This window comes from Cupressus sempervirens, chromosome 2 (genome assembly GCF_028749045.1).
Source record: "Cupressus sempervirens isolate cs-2001-9-10 chromosome 2, ASM2874904v1, whole genome shotgun sequence".
NCBI lineage: Eukaryota > Viridiplantae > Streptophyta > Pinopsida > Cupressales > Cupressaceae > Cupressus > Cupressus sempervirens.
Genome location: NC_143119.1, coordinates 502,011,716 through 502,030,666, shown reverse-complemented (window position 1 = coordinate 502,030,666; position 18,951 = coordinate 502,011,716). Strand labels below are relative to the sequence as shown.

At 33.6% G+C, this 18,951-nt stretch overlaps 1 pseudogene; it reads left to right on the top strand.

The window, feature by feature from the left end:
* Positions 1 to 5,846: 5,846 nt before the first annotated feature.
* LOC149573195 (26S proteasome non-ATPase regulatory subunit 7 homolog A pseudogene) overlaps positions 5,847 to 18,951 on the top strand; it is a 92,955-nt pseudogene continuing 79,850 nt past the window's right edge.

Sequence of the window (18,951 nt, the reverse complement as noted above, 5' to 3'; positions counted from 1 at the left end):
ATGTGGCAACTGATAAATTTGAGTACTATACACTCTACCTCAATAGTGGGGTTCAAATTTTTTTAGGGTTCCTATTTTCTTGGAGAATGGTAAAACCCTAATACGGTTACCTTTGGGAGTAGCCCTAAAATTGAAGCGCATGTTATAAGTGTTTTTAGGGTTGTGAAGAGGTGGATGCGAAATAGTGTATTGTTGGTACTGTGAGTTTCCACTGGAGTCTTCTATTGTCATTGTTGAACTTGCATTGCAAGTGTATTGTAACCTTGTGTTGAAGATAATACATTGTGCAGGTTCTGGAGGGGTGGGGTTGTTTTACCGAAAGGTTTTTCCCCACCGCTAAATCTTTGTGTTATGTGTTTCTTTCTTTATCTATTTTCTTTATGCTTACTTGGCTGAAATATTGTTGTTTACATGATATTGAATCTGTAAGTGTAAAAGATTTTAATAGGATTTGCACCATACTTCTCTTAAGAGATTAGTGTAGGAAGCTGTTTCCGCACCTGAGTTTCATTACAAGTGGTATCAAAGCTTGATCAACTTTTGATGCATGTATTCCTCTATGTAATAGTTCTTCATCCTCACCATCTAAATGAGCAGTGAAGAATACTATGGTTATTGGTTTTGATGGCAATGCAAACACTTTGGAATGTAAGCTTCCTGCATAAAAGACAATGATGTGGCATTTGAGATTCGGTCACATTGGTGAAAAGGGTCTCAGAACCCTGAAAAATAAAAATCTCGTTGAGGGGTCAAATGATTGCAATCTTGAGTTTGACTCCAATGAACACTATGTCTATGGTAAACAAAATCGTGTTCAATTTTACTCTAGTTCTCACAAATCTTCTAATGTTTTGGATCTTATTCATTCTGATGTATTTGGTCTTCTAAAAGTTCCTTCAATCTCCAAGTCTATATTTTTTGTATCTTTCATAGATGATTACAGTAGAAGGACATGGATTTATTTCCTTAAAAGTAAGACACAAGTGTTTAGTCGATTCAAGGAATTTAAAGCCCTTGTAGAGAATCAGACTAGTAAGAAGATTAAGTGTGTGAGAACTAACATGGTGGTGAGTTTTGCTCAGCAGAGTTTGAATAGTTCTGTAAAGAACAAGGTATTGAGAGGCATAAGACAACTCCTTATACCCCACAACAAAATGGAGTTGCAGAGAGAATGAATAGGACACTAATGGAGAAGGCTAGGAGTGTGCTTAGTGGAGCTAGTTTAGAACAAAGGTTTTGGGCCGAAGCTGTGGCCACTGCTTGCTATCTGGTTAACAAATCTCCTACATTAGTCCTTGTTGGTAAGACACCCATGGAGGTGTGGTTTGGTAAGAAGCCTTCAATTAGACATCTTCATGTTTTTGGTTGTGAAGCTTATGCACATGTTCTAAAGGAGAAAAGATCTAAGTTGGAAAACACAACTGTTAAATGTATTTTCATTGGGTACAGTGCTGGTGTGAAAGGATACAAGCTTTGGGATCCTATGACTAGTAAGGTGTTGTATAGTAGAAATGTTATTTTTAGAGAGTTAACATCTTCTCCTATTTTTCTACAACCAGATGAAAAAGAAAAGGAAAAAGATGTTGTTCAGTTGCCTCCTACCCCTGAGAAGATTGAACAGAGAAACCATGTTGGGTCTAATGATGAGGAGAGCTCTAGGAGCTCTGATAGTTTAGAAGAAGAGGAAGAACAACCTCAACCTCAGCCCTTGAGGAGATCCATGAGAGAAAGAAAGCAAACAGAAAGGTTTGGTTATTCTATGTTAGATTCCAGTTGTGCTTTTGCTTTGATTACTAACACTAATGAGCCTAGATCTGTGAAAGAGGCTTTGGGCATGGAAGATGCAGGTTCTTTGATTGAGGCTATGGATGATGAGATGGCTTCATTAGAGAAAAAAAAAACTTGGGACCTTGTACCTTTGTCTAAAGGGAGAAAATCTGTTGGCTATAAATGTGTGTTCAAGAAGAAATTTTGTGCATATGGTAGTGTTGAAAGGTACAAAGCTAGATCTGTTGCATAGGGGTATTCACAGTTAGAGGGAATAGATTATGGTGAAATATTCTCTCCTGTTGCAAAGTTGACATCCATTAGATTTTTGTTATCTCTTGCTGCATCAAATGATTTAGAGATAGAATAGATAGATGCAAAGACAACTTTCCTTTATGGTGATTTGGAGGAAGAGATTTATATGTCATAGCCCGAGCACTACATTTTTAATGGTAAAGAATCCTTAGTTTGTAGATTAAAGAAATCTCTATATGGTTTGAAGCAATCTCCTAGGATGTGGTACCTTAAGTTTTATGCTTTTGTGTTGTCAATTGGATTTGTAAGATTGAAATCAGATCATTGTGTTTATTTCAGAATTTAAAATGATAGCCTTCTTATTGTGTCATTATATGTTGATGATATGTTGCTATTTGGGAAGGGTAAGGGTATGATTTCTAATTTTAAATCTCAGTTGTCAGCATAGTTTGAGATGAAAGATCTTGGGCCAGCTAGGTACATCTTGCGTATGGAAATTGGTAGAGACAGGTCTAACAAAAAACTTTGGTTGAGTCAGAGTAAGTATGTGAAGTCTGTGTTGGACAGGTTCAGCATGGCAAATTGTAGACCACTATGTGTTCCTATTCCTATGGCGAACAAAGTTATCTATAGATGATTGTCCGAAATCTCCTAGTGAGACGGAGGACATGAGGATAGTACCTTATGCTACTATAGTTGGCAATCTTATGTATGCTATGGTTTGTACTAGACCAGACATTGCCCAAGCAGTGGAAGTCTTGACTTAGTTTATGGCTAATCTTGGATGAGTACATTGGGATGTAGTTAAGCGAGTACTTAGATATTTGAGGGGTACATCAGATTACTCCATATGTTATCATGGCAATTCTTCTGGATCTCTACATTCAGTTTGTATTCATGGGTTTGTGGATTCAGATTGGGTAGGTGATATTGACTGTAGGAGATCCACCAGTGCTTATGTGTTCACTATGTTTGGTGGTGCCATCAGTTGGATGAGCAAGCAACAACCTGTGGTTGCTTTGTCCACTACAGAAGCTGAGTACATGGCTGCTACTCATGCTTGAAAGGAAGCCATTTGGCTTAAGAGATTGTGTTCTGATGTTGGTGTTGATGTAGAACATATTACTATTTGGTGTGACAGTCAGAGCACTATTTTCCTTGCGAAGAATCCAACTTTCCATGCCATAATGAAGCACATTGATGTGCAGTTTCACTTTGTGAGAGATATGGTGGAAGATGGAAAGGTAAATTTGGAGAAGGTAGATACTGTGAACAATGTTGCAAATGCATTAACAAAACCAATGGGCACTGAGAAGTTTAGATGGTGTTCGGAGTCTATGGGCCTTTTGGCCTATAGCAGTTAGTTCCTATTATGTTCTTGTTGCTCTTACAAGGTGTTCGACAAGTGGGAGAATGTTAGGAATAAGGTGTCTCAACCTTGGATAATTACTATTCTTATTATTTTTTTTGTAAAATGTATTTGTTGCAAATAATGTTGATGTGTTGGCATCTTGAATTGTGTATAAGGAGATCATTGCTTAAATGGTTATGACAGATTCCTATGACACGTAAGAGCTATGTTAGGAAGATTGAATGACAGGTGAAGACATGTGGCAACTAATAAATTTGAGTACTATACACTCTACCCCAATAGTGGGGTTCAAATTTTTTTTTAGGGTTCCTATTTTCTCAGAGAATGGTAAAACCCTAATACGGTTACCTTTGGGAGTAGCCCTAAAAGTGAAGCGCATGTTATAAGCATTTTTAGGGTTGCGAAGAGGTGGATGTGAAATAGTGTATTGTTGGTACTGTGAGTTGCTACTGGAGTCTTCTGTTGTCGCTGTTGAACTTGCATTGCAAGTGTATTGTAACCTTGTGTTGAAGATAATACATTGTGTAGGTTCTGGAGGGGTGGGGTTGTTTTACTGAAAGGTTTTTCCCCACTGAAAAATCTTTGTGTTATGTGTTTCTTTCTCTGTCTATTTTCTTTATGCTTGCTTGGCTGAAATATTGTTGTTTACATGATATTGAATCTGTAGGTGTAAAAGATTTAATAGGATTTGCACCATACTTCTCTTAAGAGATTAGTGAAGGAAGTTGTTTCTGCACTTGAGTTTCCTTACAATTTATTCAACTAGCCATGTTTACAATCTAGTACTTCACATGTGAAGGATATTACACATACTTTCATGCCCTCCATTTCAAGATGTTGGATCACCTACATCATGATTACAGATAGGTAAACCTTCCAAATTTCCTATTTAACTTTGTTAACAAGCAAGCTTCTCTAGTGTAGTCAGGAAAAGATCAGTCAGTCTCTCACCTTTATTTTATAAAATTAATTGTAGAAAGGGAATTGAATAAGCAAGCAATTGGGTCATGGTAGGAGTTCTTGTAGTTAAAAGAGGTAGAGCCTTAGTTGGTCAGCCCTAGAGGCCATGGTGTTGAATATAGGAAAAGAACATCCACTAGTTTCTATAAAGTTGTTCCCAAAGCTGAAAATGCTCTTGAAGCCTCTCCCTCTAGTCCTATATTGACTAAGAAGAGGATTTACAAATTTGAACCCTCCATTGCTAACAAAAAGAAAAGAAAAAATGTAGAAGTTGCTAGTGCCCTTGAGGCCCCATCATCTGCAAAGAATAGGTCTTCCACTAAGAAAGACAAAGGTAATATTTTGGAACTTGAATCAGAAAGGTTAGAACAAAAACCAAATGAGGAGAGTAACCTTAATGAAACTCTGCACTCTCAAGAGGAGGAAAATCTAGAAAAACCTCCTAAATCACTTGTAGTGGAAATAACTATAAGAAAGAGAAAATGAAAGAATCCTCCATGCTTGTCAACACCACCCACGAGGCAGAGTGTGAAACTCTTTGAGAGTATGGTTCCTGAAGCCTCTATTCCCATTATTATCCCTAAGTTTTCTAAATGTGAAAAAAAGTCCTCTCTAGAGGAAAAATTGTATTAAATTGAAGCTAGTGAAAATGAGAGCAAAACCTAGAATCTACAAACCAAAGCTGATTGTAGTGTTGATTATGTGCTTATTCACAATGATAAGGAGTTTGGTGAGCTTGAAATATCTAAGGATTTTAAGGAAAACCATAATATGAAAGATATGAGTGAAAATTATATAGATCTTGCTTCGAAGATCTATCCAAAATTTAGACCTAAAATCTTTAAGGAAGTACTAGAAAAATTGGATCAAGAACGGTTAGACACATTAGCTACAACAACCACTGAATCTAGTATGAAAGAAAATGTGGAGACAATAGTTGTCATAAGAAAAGGAGAGTGCTCCACACTATAGAGTATCAATAAAACTCCTCATTTGACACCTGAATAGATAGACCTCTTTAATCAATAGCCATTGCCCCACCCAATCTGTCTACACATTTGTGTGTACGAATTGATTTTTTTTAATAGTTGTTATGGTAGAGAGCTCAATGGAAATTGGAGAAAAAAAATTAAAGAATGTTGTTAATGAGTAGAGTTACTAATTGAAATAGAGTTCAAATTAAAATAAAGTCTTGAAGAGAAGAATTGAGTAGATCATAAGATTGATTCCTGAATTAATAGAATGTAGGTTGCCATCGCCAGTATATGCTTTATTTCTTAAAGTAAAATTTTCAAATTATAAATTGACTAGAATTGTGGAAGGTCTTAATCCCTCTATCTCTACCCCACATGAGTTTTATGATGCATTTTGAACTATTCCCATGGCTTTGAAAAATTTATTGTGTGAATTATATCTTCATAATTTGGTAGTGCTTAATCATACTAAGTGGAACCTAGTCTTGTATGTAGACAATGTGTAATTAAGAGAAATAATGTCATGGATACAAAATGAAATAAGCATAGAACATCAAGCTGCACCTTATAGGGAGAATAAAATGACAACACCATTATTCATGAGACTGGAAGTTCAACATTCTAGACAGACATATCTGGATTGGGTTTCTATTTTGGACAATCCTATAGGACCTGGTAAGGTGAGTTTAGTCAAAGAACGAGCCTTTACTATAATGCCCCTTCCCTAGTACCTTAGCTATCTTAATAACATGAATATGGTTAGGCCCAAGAGCAATAAAGGAGATAAGATGTTATGTGTTGTCACTTGTGAATGATAGATTGTTACCTTACACCTTATGATAGAACGATGGTATGAAGGTCTTGGAATCAATTCCTTGATTTATAATGAACCTAAAATCTTATTGAGACTAATGTATATTGTAGTCATCATTTCTCTAAGTATCATGTTCAAATTACATTAGGTTGATGAGTTAAGACCCTATGGAATAAAGACTTGAGGTACCATAACTTAGAAACTATGTCGGTGGGTTCTTGGTACTTGATGTTCTATTAGGATAATTAAGTTAGATGGCTAGTATGGAAAGATGAATTGACACCCACTCTTGGGAATAATATTAATAGTCATAAGATAAAACAATTATCAAATTTTGGATAAAAGTCTACACAAAAGAGCTTGATATGATGTAATGTGATGAGTCAATTAGGTGGATGTCTTGGTATTTATAAGGAAAGATTTTACGAACCAATAAAATATAATCAATTTATTCTATGATTGGATCCTAAAACTATGTGACATGGCTATGAAAACATCCTGTCTACCTGACATAATTGTTACACTTTATAATTATCCCATAATGACAACAGGATATTGGCAGGAACCAAATGATATTTAACTAAATCAAAGGATATTAGTTGAGATGTTTTCATTTGATGATTTTCACCTAAAATATGTATCTAGAACTGATTTCCATTTTTGACTAATTTAATAGTATAGATCCAACATTCCATCACTATGATACAAAATGAATTTTGATTAGATATTAATGTTGATATGTAGATTTTGATATTTTAACATTTTGAATATTTATATTGAGATGATTAAGTAAAGGAGTTCCATTGAATTAGGTTACTATGGATTACGTAAAATTTGAATTCTTATCCATTTATGATATGTATTTTATATGACCTTCTTGGACTACTGATGCTCGAGTTTAGTGTATAGGAAGTGGAACCATGGAAATTTTTGGGGGAAACAAGTTCCAAACCTATTTGAACATAGTTTAGCCAAGGAAAATATTTGGAAGGTTCAAAATCCTCATTGTGATGTATTTTATTTCATAAATGTAAGTTTTCTTGTATGAGGAAATGTTTAATCATAAAGATCTATTAGGGACATGTCATGGTGATGTGGAATGTACTTTTATGTGTCACTTGACACTTGTGGATTTTGTGTGCAATGACATGTCATCTAGGGTTTTGGGTCATGGTGGCATTTTACCCTAAAACTTATTACCTTGCTAATGAGTAAGTAAACCCACTTGAAAAGGGGTAGGATGGGTCAAAATCAAAGGAAATTCAAATTTGGACTTGGCTAGGGTTTTGAGGGGTCATTAGGTGGTCCCAGATTGTCTTTTATGTAAAAGTGAGCTACCCATGTGATAGTATAACATGTTAGGGGCCTAATTTTGACCATGATAGTGACTAGACAGCCTAGGGGCCCCTTTACCCATGCATTCTTCCTTCAATTCGAAAATGGACTTGTCACATGTGTTTTCTCCCATGTTTTCACTAAGTCAAATATAGAAAACTTAGAGGGAGACAAGTTGTAAGAGGGAGTGGCTTGATGTCTTTTCTAAAATAGTTAGTGGGAAGGCCTTATTAGGGAGTCTTGGTCAAATTAGTGGGTTGTTCACCCACTCTATAAGTGTAGAGACAATTAGGATTTGGAGAAGGACTAAGGGAACTCTACAAAAATTATCATTGCCTTAGCTTGGACGAAGGTTGGTGCTTCAAACCATGTGCATTTTCTTTCTTTTAGTATTGCATAGTAAATCTGCAAGCATGGAGCATTTTTTATGGGGTCTTGCATTGTATTGTGAATCTTTGGATGGTAGATTTTGGTATTGTGTTGTGCCATTGTGAATCTTTGTATTGTGTTGTGGTGTTATGAATGTGCATTGTGTTTCATGAAATTTCTTGTTTTTTTCCCTTTCTTGAATCTGCTTGTTTTCGAATTGAATGTCAAGTGTTGTTATGGGTGTGAGGGCTTCACTCACCCTTTGGGAAGGGAAGAGAAGTCCAGGGTGAAGGGCTTAGTTGGAATTGAAATATAGTTAAGAACCTTGTAGTATGGGCTCCATTATATGCCATATTCATTCATATCTTTCTTTGGGGGTAATAAGGGAAAAATGGTGTAGAAAGGAAGTTAATGGAGTATGGGCTTCAAGGAAGCTATAACTATTGGAAGTATGTTTGGAGGATGTTTTTGGAAGCCCCAAAAGGGCATGGAATTTTTTAATTTGTGAAAATCCCCAAAAGGGCATGATTTTTTATATATATTGTAGGTATGGTATGATATGGAAAGTCTCCTTTTTGAAAGCACACCTTCACCCTATCTTCAAGGCTCCATTGGTGAACCTTTGTGAAATAACCTTGGGATGGGATTGTGCAAGTTTGTAATGTGATGTTCATACAATTGTAAGATTGAAATGAAACTTGGTTTGAATCTTGTTTCCTCTACTCGGTTGGTGGCTTCATAGAAGCCTAGGATGGGAGGTGAGCCTCCATGGTTCCTAGGTTGTGTGTGTTTGTAGGTTTGTGAAGATGGATTCCTTGGAGAGATTGGGGTTTCACCCTTGGCTATGTTGGTGAACAAAGTGATTGTGAAGAGATAGATCTTTTCCTTGTCATCTCATAATGTATTTATGATGTTGAGTTTCCATTGTCGTGTTGCTGAAATGTGGAAGGAGATTCACTTCCCATTGTATATTGTAGTAGATGTGTAGAGAGAACACAAAGATTTTTCATATATTTGTCCTTTTAAGAGAAAGATTGTATTCTTATCATAGTTAATTAAATAGGAAAGAAAAGAACATTTCTTGTAAAAGAATATCTAATATTGTGAAAGCTACATAGAACTATGCAATTTAGTTCCTTGCTCTTGCCTTGATTTTGTATTAAATTAATAACTAAACTCTACAAAATTCTAAATGTGAGGAGAATATTGTGATGACTATTTACTAAAATTTAAAAAGTTCATTTAAAGATTTTCTATTATGAATTTTGATGAAATGGATAATATCAAAATTTTCAATGGTTCTTATGTATGCGTGGTGAAATGAATTGATATGTTTTAGTGTAAGAAATTTCATTTATGTGAGTCTTCTCATCCCTCGGCTCACTTATATTTGAAATTTTTGTAATGTAAACAAAGAGTTAAAAAAAAAAATTGAGTACCATAAATTCATGGGTTAAATGGATGCAAGAGTAATATCAACTCCTAAATATAAGTAATAGGGAAGTAAGTCAAAACATTTATACCCATAATTGTGGTTCTCTAAAAGAAATTGGAAGAGTAAACCATATGATACAAAATAAAACCTTGTTGAAGATATACATTTCCTCTTTGGAAATGGTATGGAGAAAAGAAAGTAGACCATCCTATAATATAGACCATTAAAATATGTAGGATAATATTATTTAAAATCTTGTTATTAAAGAAAACAATAAACTTATCCTACATTAGAACAAGCATGTTTGCAAGGGACTCATGATTAGATAGGAATAATGGGTCGCATAAAATTAATGATCCTATATGAAGAAAAATAAATAAATAGAAAATAAAGTAAAACAAAATAATGGGATAACATAGGCCCACCCAAAAAAAAGGAACAGAGAACTCTAACAAAATAATAAAAAAATTAAATTAAATTCATCTTTATACTCCCCATCAAGACCGACCCCCTAGACAACCCCCTCACCTAACCCTCTCTCCCCTCACAAGGATAAGATGTATTTTCCTTGGAATTCGCCTAGCTCCCAAGTGCATGGCATAGGGAAGGGAGGAAAAGTTTTAAAAAAACCAAGGAGTCTTGGAATACGTTGGGCAGGTGACTTAGGTACTTAAGTGTTGATAAGAAAGGATGCCAAGTGAGAAAGGGGAGATTTCAAGTTAGCATTAAGGTAGTTAGTAGGTAAAGGAGTATGGAATAGATCAGTAGTTAGTAATAATATAGTTAGTAAATAGATATGTATGAGTTAGATTAGTAGGAGGAAAGTGGTAAAGTTATGAGTCATAAGTAAGATTAGTTTAGTACACTACTATGGTTACTAGATATAAATATTAATTGATGTTAAAAGAATTGAAAATAAATAAATAATAACAATTTATTATTGAATGAGTTCATAAATATATTCTTATGTAGTTATATGTTGCATACCTATATGCATTCATATTATGTATTATTTTGTACATAGAATACTTATGTCAAATTAGTATAGCTTATGAAGCTACCTTATCAAGTACATGTAACTTAAATTTTAAATAATCATTATAATAATAATAATGACCAACAAAAATAATAATTAATTAATTAAATAAATAAAATAAATAAATTTAAGTATATATATATAACGATTTAGCTAATGAGCCATTGAGAGGATATGGATGGGATGAAGGTGTAATTTAGGAAATGTAAGGTTAACAAGATGGAATCTACTAGCATGAAAGCGATGAAGTAGTCGGTAGATGTATTGTGTACTAGGTATTTGTAAATATAATTGTTAGTGATCATGTTATTAAGTACGAGAGGTCTAATAATTAGAAAAAGATAAGTATGGATAATACCTAGTGTAATAATTAGCAAGTATTCAAGGTTACTTGTAAGCTTTGGTGATAGTTCATTTAGAGAATACAGTTAGAAAATAGGTAGTAAAGTGTTGGAGGCTTAAGTGAAGTTAGATGGAAACGATTCAATAATGAATATTTAATAGAAAAAGGTCATTAATGGACATTGGTAATAATTAGAAGAATTATTCGATTGATTAGTTTGTCTTTGAAGGATGGAATCTAGTAAGGGAATTGATTGTGTATATCACATCTTTGAATGCCTTAGTAAGCATATTAGCTAAAGATAATGTTGATAAGTATAGGATACTTAATATTTTAGTAAAGTTATTTATCTAAAAGATAAGATGGAAGTGTGAAATAAAGTACATTATGAAGAGGTGATAGCTATGTAGAAACATAAGATTCTTATTTATATTATCATCCTAATATAACTAATCCATCCACCTATGTCAAATACTAAAATTTAATATATAACCCTAATATTGAAAATACATATACATACTAGAATGAATAGGACTACCTACCATCAATACATAGCCTTGATTAAGTTGTGAGCCTATATAAGGAATTGATATCCCACATCTAGGAATACAAAATTGTTTTCAAGATAGGTTATGAAATTAAAAGTGATATCACTTATAAAAAATGTGCACAACAAGGCCTTGAGAAAGATTATTCGCTGGAAACAATCATAATCTAGACCATGTGCCATCACCTGAACTTCAATAAATGATTTGTGGTCTCCCATGAAGGCATATAAGTAGTGGTATTGAAGTATCAAATGGGAAAATCATCTGGCAATGCCACCTAACTATTTGATAGCTTTATTGAATTATGCACATGTCAACATGTGATACCTTAGGTTTAGTTTCAAAAAAAAAAAAAAAAAGTTGTGTTTTTGTCTTGTAAATTTTGGGTATGACATTTATAGACTGGGAACAACACTTATCTTAGAATGTTGAGACAACAATTGTTTCCTCAAGGCAATTATGGGTTAGAATGCCACATAATATAAAAATAAGAGAACCCCACTCTCCACAAAACTTGATTCTTGCTACTATTATGATTCCTTGGTATATTGATTTGGGGAGAAATTAGTGCAAACATTGGTTATCATTAAGGTATCAACCCCTAGTTCTCCTACAGTCATTACTAGCAACAAATGACAATGCAAAAGATCATGACATGACTACTGAAGTTCAACACTAGAAGAGGCTCAAGAAAAATTAAGGTTACTTTGATTATGTGAAGAATGAGCTAGGAGAAAGGACACCTAGTGACTGGAGAGTGCGGGCCTAGACCAGGAACTTCATGATTGCTGGGGACTAGCAATTGATCAGTTGGGGGCAATAATGAGCCTCTAAAAGGCCATTATTTTGAGAACCTTTTGTCTTGTTTTTAGACAATTATCTTGTAGAAACATTTTATGACTCTATGATTTAAGCAAAGGAACTTATATTTTTATGAATATATTATCTATATGTTAAGACATGAAGATTGAAGTATAGATAGTTTAGATATGCTGTGCTTTCTTGAATCTATGGACTTCTATGGTATAATGAAGGATTATTACATGCTGATAAATGTTTCCTCATCCATGTTATGTTTGGGTAGATTCCTTCTTGTAGCCATAGGATTTACAAAGAGTGATAGTTTGAACACTATACCTTTTCTAACATTGATGATGAAATAAATAAATATATGTATGTGAAAGTTGTTGCATTCAATATTTTGTAAGTTCTTGCCATGCATATTCAAAGTCAACATTTCAATGCTAAATCAAAGCCTACCAGATTGATGAATCAATGCAATAAGTAGATTATTGTGTGATTTCTATTATGGCAGTGTACAAATATAGCTCCCTCAACCTGCTATATTCTTGGAGGAGCTACATCATAGTTAACGATATCTCTATTGTAAACTTTATGAATATGTAATTGATCCTCATTAATGGAATGATCATAGAAGTAGGAAGTTGTTGTAGTTTTCCTTTAAATAGTGTCCGATGTAGCTTTGAAATAAGTTTTTGGTAGGAGAAAGATAGAATAGATTGATTGTTCATAATAGTAGTGTGTAATCTTGTTTTTAATCAGATGTAATATCTTACTATGAATGAATATAATACAAAGTTTAAGTTTCCATCTTCAATTTTGATTGTCTTTTCTATTCACTTATCTAAGGGGGGCCACTTGGTGAGTGAACTACTTTGTTAGAATAGATTTCATTTCCTTATTTGTTTCTTTGCAATGTAGACTTCTACTATTCTTGAAACCATTGATATCAAAATCATTAAACTGTTCCTACAAGATAGGTGCATAGATAGATTTAATGTTTGGAACATTACTCTAAGCTTTGAGATAAGATGTTGTTTCAATTCCTAGCTTAGTTTCCTTCAAAAATCCTTTTCTATTTTAGTTGTAATGACTTAAAGAGGAATTGAAGCATATAATTTGTAGCCACCCTCTCAAGCTTATGTAGACGGGTTAAAAAAATAAAATGAAGTCAGTATGTTATTCTTAGGAAAATACATGATTCTATCTAATCATGGAATCAATGTGAAAGGATTTCCAATCCTTTGTTATTGAGGTATTTAGCTGATAGGTCAATTGCCCAAAGACCCAAGATGCTTCTGCATCAAACACTTTGGGTTAAGAAAGAGTTGATATCCACATCAAGCATGACTGATATTCTAACCTAAATCATAAAGATCCAACTCGTCTTGCATAATCCATGAGCTATCTTCAACTAGTTTAGCTTTCCACAGAACTAGGTATTCTGTGTAATCTCTTCCTCATGTGCTTTTACTTATTTGGCTACTCAAGTTCTTCTCAATGCTATATATTTTCTTCTTAGGATAATCCAAGATACATTTTAGCTTATCATCTAATTCAAATTACCCAAAGATATCTACAATGTTGAATATAGGAAAAATATCCATGTCTTTTGGTAATTCAACTTCAAAAGCATTTTTTCTATCAAACTTCTTTAGAATATTATAGGGACCAAACTTCTTCATCTTCAACTTACTATAGGTACCAAATGGAAATATGTCTTTCTTCAAGTGAATCATTACCTCATTTCCAACTTCAAATGATTTATGTCTCCTCCTTTTATTTCTCTCTATTTGTATTCTAGATTACTCTCTTCCAGGTTCATTTTAACTTCCTTATGTAAAGCCTTTATGAAATTTGCAAATTCTTTAGCTTCAACACTTCTCTTTTTCTCAAGGTTTAGATCTCTCAATTCAATAGTTCCCTTAGGAATCATTCTAATAACAATATCCAAAGGTGCCTTCTTAGTGATCATGCTCACAAAATTATTGTATGGGAACTCTACTTGTGCCAAAATCAAGTCCCAACTAGTAGGTTTATCTCTAACTAAACATCTCGAAAAGTTACCTAATTTTTTGTTCACAATCTTAGTTGGTCCATCTATTTGCACATGAAATGTAGAACTAAACTTCAACTATGTATTCAAATTCTTCCAAAGTGTCCTTTAAAAATAACCCATAAACTTAGTATCTCTATCTGAAACAATAGCTCTAGGAAATTCATGTGATCTTACCACTTCTTTAAAGAATAACTTAGCTACATGTACAACATTAGTTGTCTTCTTATAAGGTATGAAATGGGCCATCTTTGAAAATCAATCAACTGCCACCAAAATATGATCATTACATTTTTGAGTTCTAGGAAAACCAAGAACAAAATTCATATTGATATCTTTCCAAGGCTTATCAAGTATAGGAAATGATGAATATAATCCCAAATTATGACTAGTTCCTTATGTTGTTTGATGAATTATACAACTTCTTACCATCTTTTTCACATCCTTATAAATCTATAGCCAAAAGTACTTATCTAAAATCAACTTCACTATCTTATCAATTCCAAAATGTCCATCGAGTCCACCACTATGATTCTCTTTTATGATATGTACATCAACTATCATAAATGTCAGCAAATTCCTTCTTCTTCTCAAAGAATTAGAAACCTTGTTTGACTATTAACTCTTATGTTTCAAAGAAAAGGAAAAGTTCTAGAAAAACTCAACCCACTCCATATGTCTCTAATTCAACCTATTTCGACTCCCCAGATACTACCAAACTTTATGTTTAGTATACAACACAAAATCCTTAGGCTTTATATAATGTCTCCATTTCTTCAAACCTTGAACAATAACATAGAATTCTTGATCATAAACTAAATATTTTCTCTTAGCATCATTCAATTTCTCACAAAAGTAAGCTACAAGTCTTCCTTCTTGACTCAAAACAACTCCAATGAAACTTCCACTAGCATCACATTCAACTTGAAAAACTTTACTAAAATTGAGCAAAGCAAGTGTAAGCAATTCTGTAATCTTCTATTTCAATATTTCAAAACTCTTTTGTGCTCCATGCATCCACTTGGAATCCTTTTTATCTCCTCTCATAGTCTTATTCATAACATTGCAAATAGAATTAAAATTTATGATGAACTTCCTATAAAAACTTGCCAATGCATGAAATGATCTTACCTCTCCAACATTATTAGTTGTTGGCCAATCAAGGATAAATTTCACCTTCTCAAGATCCATCTTCAAGCCATCAGCCAAAAAAAAACACAAGATACACAATTTATTCCTTCATAAATGGACATTTCTTTAGGTTAATCAAAAATTTCTCCTCTTTCACTCTCTGCAATACTTGTCTGACATGCTCAAGATTCTCTTCATTAGTTTTACCGAATATCAAAATGTCATCTAGGTACATAATCACAAGTTTACCCAAGAATAATTTTGAAACCTCACTCATCAACCTCATAAAAGTACTAGGTGCATTAATGAGATCAAAAGGCACAACTAACTACTCATACATGTTGGAAATATAGAAGGAGTAACTAACGTGGGGGGGTGGGGGGTGACTCAGTTACTCCTAAAATTAATCCTAGATACCTTAGATGTTAACAATAAAATTTGGACTGTGAAAATTGATTGCTACTGATTCTCGGTAAACAAACAAAAATTGTTGTAACTCAGTAAGTGAATTACTTTTAGTAGATCTTAAAACATTATCACTAATTAACTTGTAGGCATAAGAGAAATAACATGAACACATGAGACACCAGGATTTAACGTAGAAACCCAATTTGGTAAAAACCACCAATTTAACTAGTTATTATTTTTCACTTTTCTGCAGTGAGCCCTGTTAGGAGCCAACCTTGTTAAAGGTTACAAAACACACTATTAGGTGTGACCCTGTTAGAGGACTTAATCACCCCACTAGGAGTGGCCTTGCAAGAGGTCTTAAAATAATTCAATAGAGTTTCCACCTTATTAGAGGATTTACAACTAGTTGTTAAATCAACTTTGTTAGGAGATTTTAGATCACTGCTACAATGGTTAGAGAGTAACAATGAAATGACCTGATTGTGATGCAACTGAATTGTTGAATCCATATCTCTTTTCTACTTAAACTTGATCCTTCCTAATCAAATATTGCTTTTCTACTCCACAAGGATACCTACTTATCCTTCAAGTTCTCTCCCTCTCTTTTCTTTTCAATTCAATCAACACACTTGCACACACTCTAGAAATCTCAACTTGACCTTTTATTTATACCTTCTAAATTGTTAACTCGACCCAATTTCAAATTACAATAACCAATATTCATCATCATAGTTGGCTAGAATCGATACATAAAGTAATTAAACTTAATATGCCAAAATAAGAAAAATCATTTGTAAGTCGACCCTACTCAGTAGAAACTAACTTTGGAATGCTTTCCTGTGTTAACCAATAGAAGTTCGATTAACATTGCAAACTTACAGAAATCCTTTGACAACCGAGTGAAATCAATGAATACTAACTTTGTCCAACTTTCCCTTCATTAACTGAGTGAGCTTGGTTAACACTCTTTTCTACCTAAATTCCTTCAATGCCCGAGTGAGCTCAGTAGATACTATCATTTGTTCAAAGTAAACCTGTGAACGTTTGGTAGATAAGGAAAAATATCTTCATTGACCAAGTGAGCTCGATAAGCACTGTCTATCAATTGATATGACATTTGTGTAACATCAAAGACAACACACAATTAATCAATTGTATCAAAAAATCTCCCTCTTTGGCATTGATGGCAACACAACATGTCATAGCATAATGAAATTTGAGAATAAAACTCCCTTTGATAGAAAGTTTCTCCCTCTACAAAATTTTAGAAAGATAAAGATATGATAGTAAACTTCTCCCTCTTTGACAACACACGCCAAAGACAACACATGCCAAATTTGTATCAATGTACCTTGTGTACTATCTCATATGCAATATTCTCTTGATTATGCTACATCAATTGATTGATCCTTAACTTGATTCTTGTTGATGCATCACTATACTTTATTTAGTGAGCTTCAGATAGGGGAATGACCCCTAGCTTACCTCTTAGATATAATAATGCATCCTTGGGTAGTGGCTTTATGAATATATCTACAATTTGTTCTTTTGTATGCACATATTCCAATCTAATTTCTTTGTCCTGTACTAATTATCTTACAAAGTGATATTTGATAGAAATGTGCTTTGTTTTTGAATGCATCACTGGGTTCTTTGATAAGTTAATTGCTCTAGTGTTATCACAATACATGAATACTGGCTCTTAGATTTTGGGATGTGCAGTTTTTCTTCTTGCTTGTCCAAGATACCAACCTTTTACCAAGAAAGAAAGCTCCACTACTAGTGCTTTTTCTATCATCAAGATTTCCTACCCAATCAGCATTAGTAAATACCTTTAGGTCTAGGTTTCCTTCAATTTTGTACCATAAACCATAGTCTTCAGTACCTTTTAGATATCTCAAGATTCTTTTGATTGCCATCATGTGATTTTCTCTAGGTTTAGCTGAGAATCTTGCCACTATCCCAATTGCCAAGACAATATCAGGCCTTGTGTGAACTACATATTGTAATTTTCCAATCATTGATCTATATAAGGTCTAATCTACTTCTTTGGAGTCATCATCTTTGGTAAGCTTGAGTCCATTACACATGGGGGTACCAACTAGTTTTTAATCTTCCATTCCAAACTTTTCGAGTATCTCTTTTATATACTTGGATTGAGTGATATAGATACCATTTTTGTTCTGTTGTATCTGCAATCCAATAAAGAATTTTATTTCACCAAACATAGAAATCTCAAACTCTTTGTTCATTTGTTCTAAAAATTATTTGCATAGGTCATCATTTCTTGTAAATAGAGTATCATCCATAAATATCTCTGCCAACACAATTCTATTATTTGATCCTTTCTTGATGTACAGACTACTGTTATCATTTATTCTTTGAAAAAAAATCTATATCAAGTAGTTGTGTAGTCTTTCATACTAGACTCTAGGAGCTTGTTTGAGACCATACAATGCTTTGTGTAATTTATAGACCATGTCCCTTTTGTTAGGATCAACAAAACCTTCTGGTTGTTCAATGTAGAATTCTTGATCAAGAATTCCATTTAGGAATGCAAATTTAACATCCATTTGATATACTTTGAATCCTCTGTGAGCTGCATATACAAGTAGGGTCCTAACACCTTCTAATCTTGCAACAGGGGCAAATGTCTCACCATAATCAATTCCTTCTTCTTGAGAATAGCCTTTACATACTAATCTAGCTTTGTTTTTTGATACTTTTCCATCTTTATTCAGCTTATTTCTGAAAACTATTTTGTTCCAATCACATTTTTATCTTTAGGCCTAGGAACAAGAGTCCAAGTTTTCTTCTTTTCTATCTATTCTATTTCTTAGTTCGTTGTCTCAATCCAACTTTAATTTTCTAGAGCATCCTTAATAGTTCTAGGTTCAAAATCAGCAAGTAAACATGTACCTTTTAATTTGCTTCTTGTCATAGTACCTTCTAATTTATCTCCAATAATCTGATTAGGTGCATGATGCCTTCTGACATACTTGGCCAATATAGGTACTTTTCCTTTTGAATGAATTGCACTATCTTTATTTTTAATTTCAACCTCAAGCTTGAGTCATTCAGACTCGGTAGGCACTGACTTAGTAGCTTCAGAATGTGACTCGAGTCCCTGTGACTTAGTTTGTATTTCTTGCAACTCGATAATAGTGGAAGACTCAGGAGGTGAAGTCTCTTTATTGTTAGATATGCCTAGTAATATATAAGTTCAAAGTAAACAAATCTTTTGTAATCATCTGGTTCCTTTTTTCTTTCTTCTTCAGTCTTTTTTCCAAACTCATCAATTCTCACATTTGCACTATCTATGATTTTGTGAGTAGACAAATTCA